The following is a 15718-nucleotide window of genomic DNA, read 5'->3' as shown; positions in this document are numbered from 1 at the left end:
CCGCACTGCTTGGTGGTGGGGGTGCAGAGGGACATGAGTGGGACATGAGTGGGGGCCTGCTGGCAGGTGCCACGCACTGCTGTGGGTTGGGGGTGCAAGGGGACATGAGTGGGACATGAGAGGGGGCCTGCTGGCAAGTGCCCCGCCCTGCTGGGGTGGGGGTGCAGGGGGACATGAGTGGGGGCCTGCTGGCAGGTGCCCCGCACTGCTGTGGGGTGGGGGTGCAAGGGGACATGAGTGGGGGCCTGCTGGCAGGTGCCCATCACTGCTGGGGGGTGGGGGTGCAGGGGGACATGAGTGGGACATGAGTGGGGGCCTGCTGGCAGGCGCCACACACTGCTGTGGGGTGGGGGTGCAAGGGGACATGAGTGGGACATAAGTGGGGGCCTGCTGGCAGGTGCCCTGCACTGCTGGGGGGTGAGGGTGCAGGGGGACATGAGTGGGACATGAGTGGGGGCCTGCTGGCAGGTGCCCTGCACTGCTGGGTGGTGGGGGTGCAGGGGGACATGAGTGGGGGCCTGCTGACAGGTGCCCCGCACTGCTGGGGGGTGGGGGTGCAGGGGGACATGAGTGGGACATGAATGGGGGCCTGCTGGCAGGTGCCACGCACTGCTGTGGGGTGGGGGTGCAAGGGGACATGAGTGGGACATGAGTGGGGACCTGCTGCCAAGTGCCCCGCCCTGCTGGGGGGTGGGGGTGCAGGGGGACATGAGTGGGGGCCTGCTGGCAGGTGCCCCGCACTGCTGTGGGGTGGGGGTGCAAGGGGACATGAGTGGGACATGAGTGGGGGCCTGCTGGCAGGTGCCCTGCATTGCTGGGGGGTGGGGGTACAAGGGGACATGAGTGGGGGCCTGCTGGCAGGTGCACCGCACTGCTGGGTGTTGGGAGTGCAAGGGGACATGAGTGGGGGCCTGCTGGCAGGTGCCCCGCACTGCTGGGGGGTGGGGGTGCAAGGGGACATGAGTGTGGGCCTGCTGGCAGGTGCCCTGCACTGCTGGGGGTGCAAGGGGACATGAGTGGGGGCCTGCTGGCAGGTGCCCATCACTGCTGGGGGTGAGGGTGCAGGGGGACATGAGTGGGACATGAGTGGGGGCCTGCTGGCAGGCGCCACACACTGCTGTGGGGTGGGGGTGCAAGGTGACATGAGTGGGACATAAGTGGGGGCCTGCTGGCAGGTGCCCTGCACTGCTGGGGGGTGAGGGTGCAAGGGGACATGAGTGGGGGCCTGCTGGCAGGTGCCCTGCACTGCTGGGTGGTGGGGGTGCAGGGGGACATGAGTGGGGGCCTGCTGACAGGTGCCCCGCACTGCTTGGTGGTGGGGGTGCAGAGGGACATGAGTGGGACATGAGTGGGGGCCTGCTGGCAGGTGCCACGCACTGCTGTGGGTTGGGGGTGCAAGGGGACATGAGTGGGACATGAGACGGGGCCTGCTGGCAAGTGCCCCGCACTGCTGGGGGTTGGGGGTGCAGGGGGACATGAGTGGGGCCTGCTGGCAGGTGCCCCGCACTGCTGTGGGGTGGGGGTGCAAGGGGACATGAGTGGGACATGAGTGGGGGCCTGCTGGCAGGTGCCCTGCACTGCTGGGTGGTGGGGGTGCAGGGGGACATGAGTGGGAGCCTGCTGACAGGTGCCCCGCACTGCTGGGGGGTGGGGGTGCAGGGGGACATGAGTGGGGGCCTGCTGGCAGGTGCCCCGCACTGCTGTGGGGTGGGGGTGCAAGGGGACATGAGTGGGACATGAGTGGGGGCCTGCTGGCAGGTGCCCCGCACTGCTGGTGGGTGGGGGTGCAAGGGGATATGAGTGGGGTCCTGCTGGCAGGTGCCCTGCACTGCTGGGGGGTGGGGGTGCAAGGGGGCATGAGTTGGTGATCAGTAGTGCAAGGAGACATGTGGCTTTGCTGGGGGGCATTCCCATGTTGGGTGGGCTGCCTGCGGGACATGACCAGGGGTGCAGGGTAGTCCCCTGGGGTGTGGGCTGCCTGCAGGGGCCGTGGAGGGTGTACAGGGAACATGTACCCTGCTGAAATCGCGTGTAACACTTCACGCGCACCCCTGAAATACACGTACCCAGGCCAATCGCGTGTTAAACTTCCCGCGCACCCCTGAAATACACATACCCAGGCCAATCGCCTGTAAAACTTCCCGCGCACCCCAGAAATACACGTACCCTGCTGAAATTGTGCGTGAAACTTCCTGCGCACCCCTGAAATACACGTACCCTGCTGAAATCGCGTGTGAAACTTCCTGCACACCCCTGTAATACACGTACCCTGCTGAAATCGCGTGTGTAACTTCCCGCGCACCCCTGAAATGCACGTACCCCGCTTGCAGTGCTGGTACAGGGTTAGCGCAGCCCTTTGCTCTGGATTGGGGATTTTATTGGCTTTTCCCTGCGTGAGGGGCGTTCTTGGAGCGTAACTGGCGCTGCTGCAGGGTCGCTGCGCCACTGTGCGCCACGGCTGGTTTTGGTAGCTGAAATCCATGAATACGCTGTGCGCGGAAATGGATTTCAGCGCACGCGGCTGGCGCCTGTTGCGTTGGCCACTTGTGCGCTAAATTCTATGAATTACCCCCAAAATGTTTTGGCAACAACTAGTTGACTTAAACAAAGTTAGACATGACCTGCAATATCCGAAAGAAAACAATGAATACTGCAAAGATATAAACAGAGAGGAATACTCAATTTTTGTTTGATCTTTAAGACTTGTTGCTCAAAAACAGTGATCTTATGATTGATAATGTTGGGACAGAATCTAGAACAAACTCGCAAATCACTTTTGGTCCTATTATCTGGAGAGATTCCATATCAATTTAAGATCATATTAGTATCTGGATCTAGGTCAACCTCTACATCATTGGATAAATTATCCAAAGAAAATAGAGTAGTAAGATATTTAACAGAAAGTGGATCGATATCTCTAGTATTCGAAGAGTAATTTTCAGAATCTGTACACACTTTGGTCGTATAGCACTTCATCTGTCTAAGCTTTCTAATAAATATAAATCTATCAATACAGGAATCGGTGAAGTAAAAAGCATAGACAGGGGAACGAGCTAGACCTAGTTGTAATACAGAAGTCTCAGTGGCAGGAAGTGTTGTACTAGATATTTTAAAGTTCTTTACTAGGTTCTCTTCATTGGTCAACCTCTTCCTCTCACTCTCAGACCCTTACCATAATGAGTCACTCGATTTTGTAAGCTTCCCTCTAGTGGATCGTATGCCTCTTCTTGTATATTTGGTGTGTCTCTGCCTCTTCCTGTTATTGGTGGTTTGCCTCCCATTCTTCTTTCTGCATTGCTGTCCATGTGCAGGAGCTTGATCTCCCCTAAGAAGATTAAATGAACAGGTCATGCCTCCATATCCAATGACTCAATTTCAGAACTGACTTGATCCTCTGATTGTATAGCTGAACTCTTCTGTACTATCATTCCTTTACTCAAACATTCATTTACTTGTTCAACAAAGCATTTGACAAACGTGTAAATACAACCTTGTTCGTAATCAAGTTTGTCTCTTTTAAATTTCTGTTGTTTCCTTTGTCTAATTTCATCTTCAAATCTTTCTATATTTTCTTCTTGTCGTGTCATGCATTTTTGACATTATTACCATCAGTAGAGATACACAATTGCTCTTCTATCCACTCAATATCTTTAATTATCTTCATTTGATCGGATTTGGCAATCTTGATTAATGTGCTCATCATATTGAAAGAACATGTATTTGTGTGTTTTGTCAATTTTTCTCTAAGAGCAGAAGGTTGACATCTTCATGGGATGGTATGGTTAGAATTCTCAGACATCTCAGAATTCTCTTTTCCTCTACATGAATTTGCAAGATCATGGCTTCCCACAACTTGCTTACTTCCTTTTTCTTGAGTTTTTCTAACTTGTTGATTTTTGTTTGAACTGTGAAGCCTGATGATGATGTAACTGCTTCATTCTTGTCACACAAATGTCATTGTGACAAATGTCATTGTCTCATCGGTACACCCACTCCCTCCTTCCCTGCAGCTATCTGGCCTGCCTCCCTTGGCCCCCTCCCTGCTCCTACCTGCAATGCAAAAAACCTTGGGGTCATCTTCGACTCCACACTCTCCTTCTCTCCTCATATTTCTGACGTCGCTATGAAGTCACACTACCAGCTGCACCTCCTCAGAGGTATTCTTCCCTTCCTCTCCTTCCCCCAGAAGCTCACTGTCTCCCGAGCCCTGGTTCTCTCGAAGCTGGATTACTGTAACAGCCTCTATCTTAATCTGCCTGCCTCCACTCTCCGCCCTCTGCAACTCATCCAGAACAGAACTGCGAGACTTGTCCTTGGCCTCAAGCCCAGGGACCGTATCTCTCCAGGACTGAAATCTCTACACTGGCTCCCAGTTGCTGCGAGGATAAAGTTCAAAACCCTCTGCATTGTCCACAAGGCCTTCTGGGGCCTTGGTCCTAAATACCTTCAACTCTCTCTTCCCAAATATCTTCCTTCCCGAGCCCTTCGCTCATCCGCCTCCAACTCCCTCAGGGTCAGCCGCTTCTCGAAGCAACGAGCTGGGGGTAGATCTCTCTCCACGGCAGGGGCCTCCCTCTGGAACAGCCTTCCTGCCTCCCTGAAACTTGAGGAGAACCATCTCCGGTTCCGGAAGCACCTCAAAACCTTCCTCTTTGCTTCTGCTTTCTCTCTCCCTCTCCCCTGCTGAACAGCTAATATTCTTCACTGAAACTGCACTGATTCTGCAACTGGACCATTCTTAACGGCCTCGGTCCTGGGCCCAGCCACTCTCCACTTGCACTGATGCCCTGGAATCCCCTCTGCACTGAGGGACTGTCTCTGTATCCCTACAGCCCCCCCCTTTCCAGCACTTGTTCTGCACTTACCTTGCACTTGCCACCAGCTGGCCCTATTTATGTATTACTTTACGCCACTTACCTTGTACTGCACTTCCCCCCCTCCCCTTCCCCTTGCACTTTTCCCCCTCCCCCACCCCTGCACTTGCGCGATCTGAATGACACCTGGCCTAGTAGGATCGTTGTCTGTCTCCCCTTGTTCCTCCCCTCCCTGCCTCGTCGCGCCTTGAAACACCTGTGTATAGGCGCGTTATAAATGCCATATCATATCATATCATATCATTGTAGGCAGGAGAAGGTTGTATTAGCAGCTAAAACTCAGCACATGATAGTTTTGTGACAAGACAAAATATGTGTCTCTTGCAAAGGAAATGTGTCCAAAATGTCTGCTATCATCAAGCAGCTATTAGTACTAGAGAGAGGAAATCCCAGTGACACCTTGCATGACATAAATCTGTTTGATATTTTCCTATCAGATTCAGGAAATGAACATCCCAGAATAGTTTGAGTGAAGGAAGGAGGATATTAGATTGAGGTTGTGTTCCTGTGTTGGGCACTGTTTTGTGACAATACTTGTTGCTTGTGAAGAGAATGGGCCTCATTATGAGGAGTGCGGTAGAGGGTTAACGGCGCCAGTAGAGCTGCCAGCGGCATTAACCCTCTACCGCCTCATTACCAGGTCTGCTCGCGGGTCCTGCTAAGGACGTCTGGTAAAACCAGACGTACTTAGCGGGACCCTCTGGCAGACCAGGATGCTAACAATGTGCCCGACATTAATGGGCCCATTGTTAGCATCCTCCCCATTCCCATTGAGTCCTATGGGGGCTCAAATGGGAATGGGAATGTACCGGGACCGGGTTCCAGGTATACGGAATTACCGGGCCTTCCAAGGTCAGAATGGCCCGGTATTTCCCCATTCCAGGAACCCAGACCCAGTACCCGGTATGGGGTAGCCATGCCGCTTTTAGCGGCATGGCTACCTCCATACTCATAATGAGGCCCAATGTCTTTTAGTGTTCTTTGGAGGCAGTTGGACATTATATTTAGAGGTTTAAATCAGTTGTAATTGTTCTGTGATGAGGGAAAATACTTGTGGTTTGGAAAGAAAAAAAATATGATCATGAGGCAGGAGTAGATTATATTGAGTGGCTGTAAATGAATTAACTATTTCGTATGAGAGGATATGCTTGTTGCAGAGGAAAACATCTTAGAATTTGATGTAGACAGAAATGAATTCCTACGAAGAAAACATCTTGCAATTCTTTGGAGGAAGGAGAAGGTTATTTGCAGTAGCTGCAAATCTCTGAACCATCTTGTTTGCAATGAAACAAAATATGTTTTTTCTACTAGAATAAACGCCTAAGAATTCTTAGGAGACAGCAGGATTATATATATGTAATGGCTCAAAATCAGTGCATCTTCATAATTTATGGTGAGTCAAAATACATTTGGATCTAAATGATAATGGCCCTCATTAGGACCTTGGCGGAGGATCATGGTGCAATTTGCACCATGGTCCATGGCGCAAAGCTGCCAACTCCGCCAAGGTGGTTGGCGGACTTACCGCCCCATGCCGACCTTGGCGGGGCGGTAAGTCCCCAATCCCCATTTTACCCTTCCCCATTCCCATTCTTGCCCCATAGGGTATAATGGGAGTGGGGAAGGCGTTAATTACGCCACCGTAAATTACGGTGGCGTAATTAACATCAAGATCCCGTAGCGCCATGGATTTCTCCGCCTGCAAAAAGCAGGCGTAAAAATCATCCATGGCGCTACGGGAACTCGTAGTCTGGCGGAGAGGTACGCCATGCACTACGCCGGCGTAAAACCCTCTCCGCCAGGGTCCTAATGAGGGGCAATGTCTTATAATTGTTTAGAGAAAGGAGTGGAATATATTCAGTGTTTGAAAATCAGTGTGCCATCATTTTATTGATGAGAACAAATATTTTTTCTTTGCAATAAATGTCATAGAATTTGTTGGATTCAAGAGCAGGATAATGGAGTGGGCCATTGTTTTGAGACAAAAGAAAATACTTGTTGCTTGGAAAACATCTTTGCATTCTTCGGAGACGGGAGGACATTATATTCAGTGTCTCAATATCAGTACATCTTTTTTTGTGATAAATAAAACATATTGTTGCTTGCGAAGAAAATGTTTAGCATGATTTGGAGGACAACATAATCAATAGCTGTAAAGATGTGGAGCAATTTTATGAGGAGAGAAAATAATTGTTTCCAAGAAAGAATCTTAAATGGATGATTTGGATGCAGGGGAAGATTGTATTCAGTGCGTGGGAATTGGTGCACTGTCTGTGATGTGACAAAAATGCTTGCAAAAAAAGTCTTAGTAATCTTTGAAAGGAGGAGGACAATATATTCAGTGTCTGCAAACGACTGGACCATCTTTTTTGTTGATGTGAAAGAATACATGCTGCAGAGAAAACATGTTTGAATTCTTTGGCGGCAGCAAAAGATTATGTTCTGTGGCTGTAAATCAGTGCATTATCTTTTTATGACAAGAGAAAATATGTGTTGCATGTGAAGAAATAGGGCAGAAGTGGATTATCTTCAGTAACTGTAGCTGAGTAGGCAGAGAATTTGGGAGCTTAGTTCCATCTTACTTCAATTGGATCAACCACCAACAACTATAATTTGAGGAGGTAACAATGGAAAATAAATTATCCTATTATTGTGTGCAGTGTTTATATGCGCATTTTGTGCACATTACAGTAAACATGTGCGTTTGTTACAGTCTGCACTGTCCCCTATGACTCATGGCATGAACAAGGAGAAGTGGTTGTTGCAAACCAAAAAGAGGCTCATGGCAAGCAAGGACTTTGCAGACCTTTTTTTCACAGATCCGACATCTGTTATGCTTGAATAGTTCAAAAGGATGGTTTGCCAGAAGATAAAACAATTGTCTAGTAAATAACTGGCAAAGCCTAAGTGAAAGCTGATATTTGTGGGGCATGGACCAGACATGATAATCCGTAAAGAAATAATGAACACATCTTCAAGGAGCACATTGTCTGAGGGCACTCGTCATGCATATACAAATGTTTCCTCTTCAGGACAGCCAAAAGCTCATATTAAAACAGCCCAAAGTCCCAAAATATGCATTGGTTTCTGGATTAATTGAGAGGTAGGGCCTTCATTTGGCCTCTTCGCCTCCTTGATTTGATTTGATTTTTAGACTTATAACGTGCATATCACATAGAACCAAGCAGAAACTGCATCTAGGCGCAGATGGAACATAAATTAACAGAGCTGGAAAAACCTCATAGGCCATTATTCAAATAGGAGAGTTTTTAACCTCTTCCTAAACAGTGGTAAAGAATCAATCTCATGTAAATTGTTTGATAGCATATTCCAGGCTTGTGCGCCTGCAATAGGAAACCATCTATCCCCCATATGGACACATTTAGATGGAGGAACAACCAAAATGTTTCGATCCGGAGATTGAAGTAGACAGTTTGGATGGTACACCACAATTTCTGAGGATAGGAGGTGGCGATGCCATGGAGGCACTTGAAGACCTAAATGGACCTCCATGGACCTAAATCTGATCCAAGTACAAGGGATATTTTAACACGCTTGATAAACCCATGAACAAGTCCGAACTTATCAATGACGTCAACATGATTTAAACTGAAGTACTTTCACAAGGTATTTGCTGAAGGACCAATGCACGTGTTAATAGGTTCTCCCATGGGTTCTACCATTGGTCATCAAAAATAATGGGGTAATGTCGAATATGCTATGAGTTTAGTCCTATACATGTTCAATGAATTTGATTAGGGGTTTTAGGCCTACAACACAATTTGCAGGTATATATCTGAAAGTGGTAAATGTGATTGACTAAAATGTGGTTGTGGGGGTAATACATATATATATTTGTAGAGAGTGAGTCAAGGTAGAAAGTGGTCTGAGAATGAGAGGAAGGGGTGGTCTGGGCAGAGGATATTAAATGATGAAGTCTGCATTAAAAGATAAAAAAGAACTACATGTCACAACGAAATTTACGTTGAACAAATGTCCCACTTTCAAATGTGTGTCAACGATGCAACAAAGAAATGTATCTGAATACCATATGTCATTCTTACTTCGAAGCCACATTGGGTATAAGGAGGGAGTGCTGGGATTGGTGCATGGAGAATCTCAGAAACTTTAAGGCAACCAAGCATATTCTCCACCGTCACAGTGGAAACGGGGGAGCGGAGGGGAGGATGGAAGATGGACATGGGAGATATTTCTCTAAAGGCAGTAGAAGTTAAGCTCTCTGTAAAATATGTCTATCCAGAAAAGCAAAGTCAGAGTGAGAGTCTCACTTAAATTATGTACATTGTTTCGAAACGGGTGCAGGCAATGCTTTTTGTTGACTGCACAGTCCACTAAAATTCGAAAATAATCCTCAAAAATGGAGGCACGGGCAGCCCTACAGGGCTTGGGATCTTTAGCGGGCTCTGATAAGTCCTTGTCGACGAGGTCTTGCCCCAAAAGAAAACACATGTACAACATAATAATACTGTACATGAGCAGTCGCAGGAATACACCACCACAAACAGTGCTCTACTCCATATAAACTTTTCCATGTGTAGGGGTTGGCATGATAAAAGGCATGCCACCGCTCCAAATGGAAAGAACACAGCACACTTGTACCTTACCCTCCATATCAAACTCTTCCAAGATACATTTTGGAGAAAACAGACAGAAAATACCTATTTCTCCTGGCCTTTGGGGGAAGACGGTATCCACATGGAGAAATGTGGTCTCCATTCAAATGTTGAGCCACTAACATACTGTGAGCCACAGTTATATATGTTAATACCTGCAACATTGGCAAACTAAAACACATCTATTAAGAATGATATGGTGGGGCAGAGGAGAGATTACTCTACAATTTTCTAGAATTTATTTCAGCTTAACATAAGACTGTGTGGTAAAACAAGGTGAGCCACATTGTTTCATAGAAGGAACACATGACCTGCTGGATGCAGAGTCCATCGGAAGCCTGCTTTGTGCACAGGGTGCAGAGGCAGAACAGAATGCCCTTAATTGATGTGCTCTCTGGATTCAATCTGCTGGGAATCAGGGGGAAATGCCAATATAAGGAACATATGTTATTCTTTTAATCGATGGGGAGGTCTTCCCTTGAGAAGAGCAGTCTCCAAGGGATTGCGATGGTGTTTACGACTGTTCATTCCCAATTCTGAAAAGCATTCAGTAACTACAGCAACACTGGTAATGGAGTACATGGATTTACACAATATCTAACATACTGTATCCCTTAGCACACTCATAGATATGTCCTATCCATTAGCCCACCAGCATGGCTCATGTAGTTCAGTTAGTAAAGGTGCTGTATACTGAATGCTCTCAGTTGAATGGAGCCAGGTGCCAATATACTATTAGATTGCAGAAGCTGAGTGCACCAAAATAAGCATTTCATTTTGCTAAAAACACATTTTTTTTTTTTTTTAATTTTTTTTTTATTGCTTTAACCTATTGGTTTTAACAAAAGATGCTTCGCTATGCTTTGAGTTTTGCTTTAAGTTTTGTACTTGTACTTAGGACACCACTCTCGATGTGTCATGCTAGTCCAAACCGGGCTTTGCTCTGGCTGTGGTTTCTCTTGTACTACTTTCAGAGGACGCTGTCGTCAGAGGGTTGATTTTCTTTAACACTCCCTCCAAGAATTTGGCTGTCGACCTAGCCCATCTTGGAGAATCTCCTGCGATCAGACGGAACCACAAGGTCTCTTCATCCATTATTGTTAGATCTGAAGTGAGTGGTGCCAAGTACATTTTTCTTTCTCCTGCTAAAGCTGGACAGAACAAGAGCAGGTGTCGGATTGTTTCTATTTGGACATGATCAGCGCAGAGCCGGCAATGCGCATTGGTTCCTGGACTTCTGATAGCCATAATTTCATTTGTATTCAATAAGTTCAGCCTGGCTCTCATGAAAATTTTTCTCAGGTTCTTCTCTGGAAATTTCTCGCAATAGTTCAGAGGGACTTTTAGACGATTTGTAGTAGGTGGCAGATGTTTTAATGATTTATAGCGAAGAATTTTTTCCGTAGTGCGTATCCAATCTTGATTTTCCAGTTTTTTCTTTACTTTTCCCGGGTTGCTCAGGAGCGTTTTTGTTGAACAGGCCACTTCTTCTAGGCTTTCAAGAATCTTTCTTTCCCAATCACATAAGGGTTTACAAGACTTTTTTACAATTTCCGCTTCCATAATGCGAAATATCGGCAACGAGCTGGGTAACAGAATTTTTCTGTACAGTAGGACGGCACCTTGTAATATCACTGAGGCTAGTGAAGGTAAGCCCAGGTCTCTCCGTATGGCAGATATGGGGGCGGAATTTGGTAAGGATAACACTGATCTCCATATGTGACCTTCCAACTTCGCCCAAATTTCAGGTGGTAGGTGTAAATTTGACGCCATGCCGTAAGTTAAAGCTGGGACTACTTTGGATTTGTAGTACTGCACTGCCGGTGTCCAGGAGAATTTTCCGAATTTCTTGTCTACTGCACGGGTTTGAGCTGTGAGTCTTCGAGTTTTTTCCCATAGTGTGTGCTGCAAGGCAATGTCTTTAGTGGAGTTGTCTAACTGCACACCCAGATATTTAAATTCTTTTACTGCCTCAATTTTTGACTTCTCCAAAAACCAGGAGTGAGATTGCTGAACTCCTCTTGTATGTTTGCAGAATGACATAATTTTGGTTTTTGTAGTATTTATCTTTAGATTATTGCTCTCCATGTATACTGACAGATTAGCTAACTGTCTTTGGAGGCCTATGGCAGTCTGGTCCAACAGAATTAGATCGTCCGCGTACCATAGCCTTGAAATTTTGACTTCTCCCAACTTAGGTGGGAAGGCTCGCACGAGCTCCTCGGTGGTTTGGAAATCGCCAATGAAGGCTATGAATAGAGCTGGAGCCAACGGGCAGCCTTGTTTCACTCCTCTCTTGGTTTCAATCTTGTCTGAGAGTGTTCCTTGTTGGCATAATCGAATTCTTAGAGAAGTCTTCGTGTGGAGGGACATGATAGGATCCAAGATCTCTTGTGGACATTCCCAGTTTGTTAATTTCGACCAAAGTTTTTGACGATCCACCATGTCAAATGCCTGAGATAGGTCGATCATGGCCATATGGACATTGGGGGCGCCTTCCTTCACCTTTGCTTTGATTGTATTAAGGATCAGAAGATTGATTCCTGTTCCCGCTCCTTTTTGGAAGCCTGTCTGAAAAGTGTCAGTAGCCGGCGAGTTCTTAGCCCATGTCTTAAAGAGGGTGAGTATCAGTGACGCGAAGATTTTTCCAATAATGTCTAATAGGACTATGGGCCTGTAATTGGATGGTATGTTTCTTGGTCCCTTTTTGTAGATGGGAACAAGTACAGCCTCTGTCCAGTTAGTCGGTATCTGTTTTTGATGTACACACTGTTCGAACAGTTCTTTAATCACCCTCGCCCATGCTTCAGGGTGTTGTTTCAGATTTATGTTAGATAGACCGTCTGGGCCGGGGGCCCTGGATTGTTTCAAGCTTCTGATTGCCTTTAGAATCTCGTCTAGACTGGTGATATTCGCCCAGCCCCCGTTTTCCTCCTTTGGGGGTTGGTTTTGCATAGAGCAGAGGGTGCCAGAGGTCGGAAGTGCGTATAATTTCGCGAAATGGGTGATCCACTGCTGTTCTGTGACGTCACACAAGATCTGATTTGGTTTCTGTCCATTAACGGTTTTGAGTAGTGACCAGAAGTCACGATTGTTCTTGGACACACAGACTTTCATCATTGCTTCTGCATCGTTCTGATAGAGATTTTGTCGTTCTTGCTTAAGCCATGCTTTGTACTTTACTTTACCTTCTTGATGTTTTGCCCAGGCTTCTTTGGTGTTGCTTTTTTTTGCCGCTCTTTTCAATTTTGTAAGGTCTTTACGTTTTTCGACCAATGTTGCATTAAACGTGTGTTTGTGTATGGGTTGAGTTCCATTCTTTCCCCCAAAGCTTACTTTGTGGGGTATCAGTAAAGAGACATATTCCGGTTGAGACGCTTCCCTAGCGCTGTTTATCTCCATGTGGTTTTTGCGAAGCTTGTTCTCCAATGTGTTTATGTTGCCGGGGGTCAGCCGAATTCGATTTTGTTGCGTGTTGACACCAATTACAAAGGGATAAAATGATCGCTCTTTGGTTTCACCCCTCCACGACAGAAATAGAAGGTTGTGGTCACTTTCTCTGGTTCTTTCCACTTGGAATTCCACAAAGTATGGAATCAAACCTTCTGTAACAAAGATGTAGTCGAGATTTGCCGCTGTCGGCGCTCTCTCCCAGGTTGGTATCTGCACTTCGAGTTCTTGGAGAGAGGCGACGTTGTGAAATTGTCTCGATTTCATCAAGTCCATCCATGCTTGACCTCTTTTGTCCCTTTTCCTCAATGCTACTGCCATCGTGTTGCCTATCGATTGGGTTCCACATTTTGCATTGAGATCCCCACAAATGATTATATTGGGGGTATCGAAGTTTACTCTAATCTCGTCTATTGTTGTTGCAACTTGCTCACAGAATGTTTTCGTAGCTGTTTTCTCGGGATTCCAATAAAGGTTTATTATGACCAGATCAGGGCTCATCTGGACATTTTTCCCTTGAGCCTGGGGATTCCACTTTGTTAGGGTTGCCAGCATACCATATTTTTCACAGATTTTGATCTTAGGTGAGATTCCTGAGCCTAACCGAATTGCTGTTAACAAACCTCCAGAGGGTCTTCCTGATGCGGGTCTCTGAGCTGGCGAAACTTCGATACTGTAGCCCTCGAGAGTAGGTTTCTCTGTTAGCCATGTTTCTTGCAGGCAAATTAGGTCGAAGCGGTTCAATTTTACATCGCTGGGCTTAGTTAGGTGGCTGAATCCTCTTGTATTCCACGACGCCATCTGAAGTAAGGTCTTTTCCTTAAATTGGTCTGGGATCATTACCTGGATCTTGTTATTGACGGCGTCATGGATTGATTGCTAGGCCTTCTTCTTACGGCCAAACGTGTCTGCAATCCATTTCCAAGGTTTGGTTGACGTGGAAGGGGATTGAGCTGGTTTGATCTCTGTCGCCTGGTCCCTCTTTATGTAGGCGTTACGCGAGCTTTCCACTCGTCGCCTTGGCGTAGTAAGTGGTATGTGATGATTTCTGTCCCGTTTCCGGGGGTAGTCTTCCCCATTCCCGCTTTCTTCTCTGACTTGGCCAACGTCCAACTCCTCCTTTCTATTAGCAAATTTCGAGGGGGCGTATCTTTGAGAGCCTGTCGTATCTTCATTTTCCTTTAGTTTTTCTAATTTTAGGCCTAGACACTGTAGCTCTTTTGCTATTTCAAGGGGCCATTCATGCAGGGCTTTCGACCTTATGTGTAGATATGCTTTAGCTTTATGGTCTTTGTGGTAGGGTTCCACCAGAACCAGGTCCCTTGTGGATAGATGCCGCAATTTGTCAATTTTTGCTGTGATTTTTAAGACTGTCCTTCTATTTAGGACCATGTATCTATCTTTAGATGAAGATTGCTCTAATTTGAATAGCGATGTCCCTTCGAGTTTTGGGAGTTTTTTTTCTGCCGGTTTTGATCGACCGTAGTCTTTTTTATAGGAGTTAATCCTATATTTTCTATGCTCGCGATTAGGGATCCGTTCATCGCGACGGTCTGTCTCTTTTTTAGGGACTGGCTTCTCTTCCATTTTCTTTAAGGTTTGGATAACCTCCAAGCCAGTGGTGGGGGTGCTCGAGCGAGATCTACCCTGGTCGCTTGGAGCCTCCACATGTGTAACCCTCCTTGCTCCAGGTCGCGTCCTAACGCAAGCCGGCGGGGTAGTTATTCTTGGTTGCTGCGGGCTTGAGATTTCCTCTTCAGCGCAGGCCGAGTCGTCAGAAGAGTTAGATGAATCGAGGGCGTGGATCAGCGTGGGGGACCTTTGCGCGGTTTCCGGGCGATCTTGCTGTAAGTGATTTCCCACTGTGGTCGCCTGTCGCTTTTCTTTGCTGGGAATGGCTCTGTCGGATCTGTCGACGGGGGGGTCCACCGCGGAGGTGAGGGATGCTATCACTCGAGTGTCTGGGAGACTCTTTGGAGGAACACACAGGAGGGGGCTCTCCATTGCCTGTTTCCTCATGTTTTTTGTCTGTAGGGCTCGACTCTGATCCGGCACATCTCTTGGTAATTTGACACGGGCTTTCGTGAAAATCGGAGCCACTTCTGTGACTCTGGCCATCTCTTCCGTTTGAGTACTTTGAGAGGTCATTGCTAGAGTCTGCCTGGTTTGTCGATCCATATTGAGCAGCTTGTTTTCGAAATTCGTTAGTTTAGTTTCGAGGCTCTTTTGTATGGTATTTGAGTTCCTTTCTACTGCTGTTAGGTATCCTTCTATAAAGGTCAATTTATCCTTAAGTGAGGTGATCATGGACGTGTTGTCCTTTAGGGCCTCATGAATCGCCTCATACAGTTTGCTGAAGGGGTTTAGCGCTATTGAAAAGGCTGACATGATTGATAGTAAGTCAGCCTTTTTTTTCTTTTCTGAGGGTGTTTCTTTCTCAAACCCTGCCAGGATGTCACTTGGCCTCCTGTTTCTGGTTGGTGTGTAGAGTTCTTTTTCGTTATGGAGCTGATTGAATTTATCAGAGAATCTTTTGTCCCCTCCTGCAATCACGCCTTGTAAGCTGGTTGAAGATTCCGCCCATGATGTGTTACTAAGGGCCTGGCTATGCGATCTAGTCCGCGCCGCTTGATCTTCGACGTAGGACTGTCTTTCGCTTGGTTTTAGTCTTGTCTGAGTCTCTTGATTAGCCATGGCTGCGGGTGCTTGACATTCGGGTTGGTCTAAAGTGTCTTTTTTGCTCAATAAGCTGTGTGGGCC

Source organism: Ambystoma mexicanum, chromosome 5q (assembly GCF_040938575.1).
Source record: "Ambystoma mexicanum isolate Mex_15411 chromosome 5q, UKY_AmexF1_1, whole genome shotgun sequence".
NCBI lineage: Eukaryota > Metazoa > Chordata > Amphibia > Caudata > Ambystomatidae > Ambystoma > Ambystoma mexicanum.
This window is presented reverse-complemented; position numbering follows the sequence as displayed.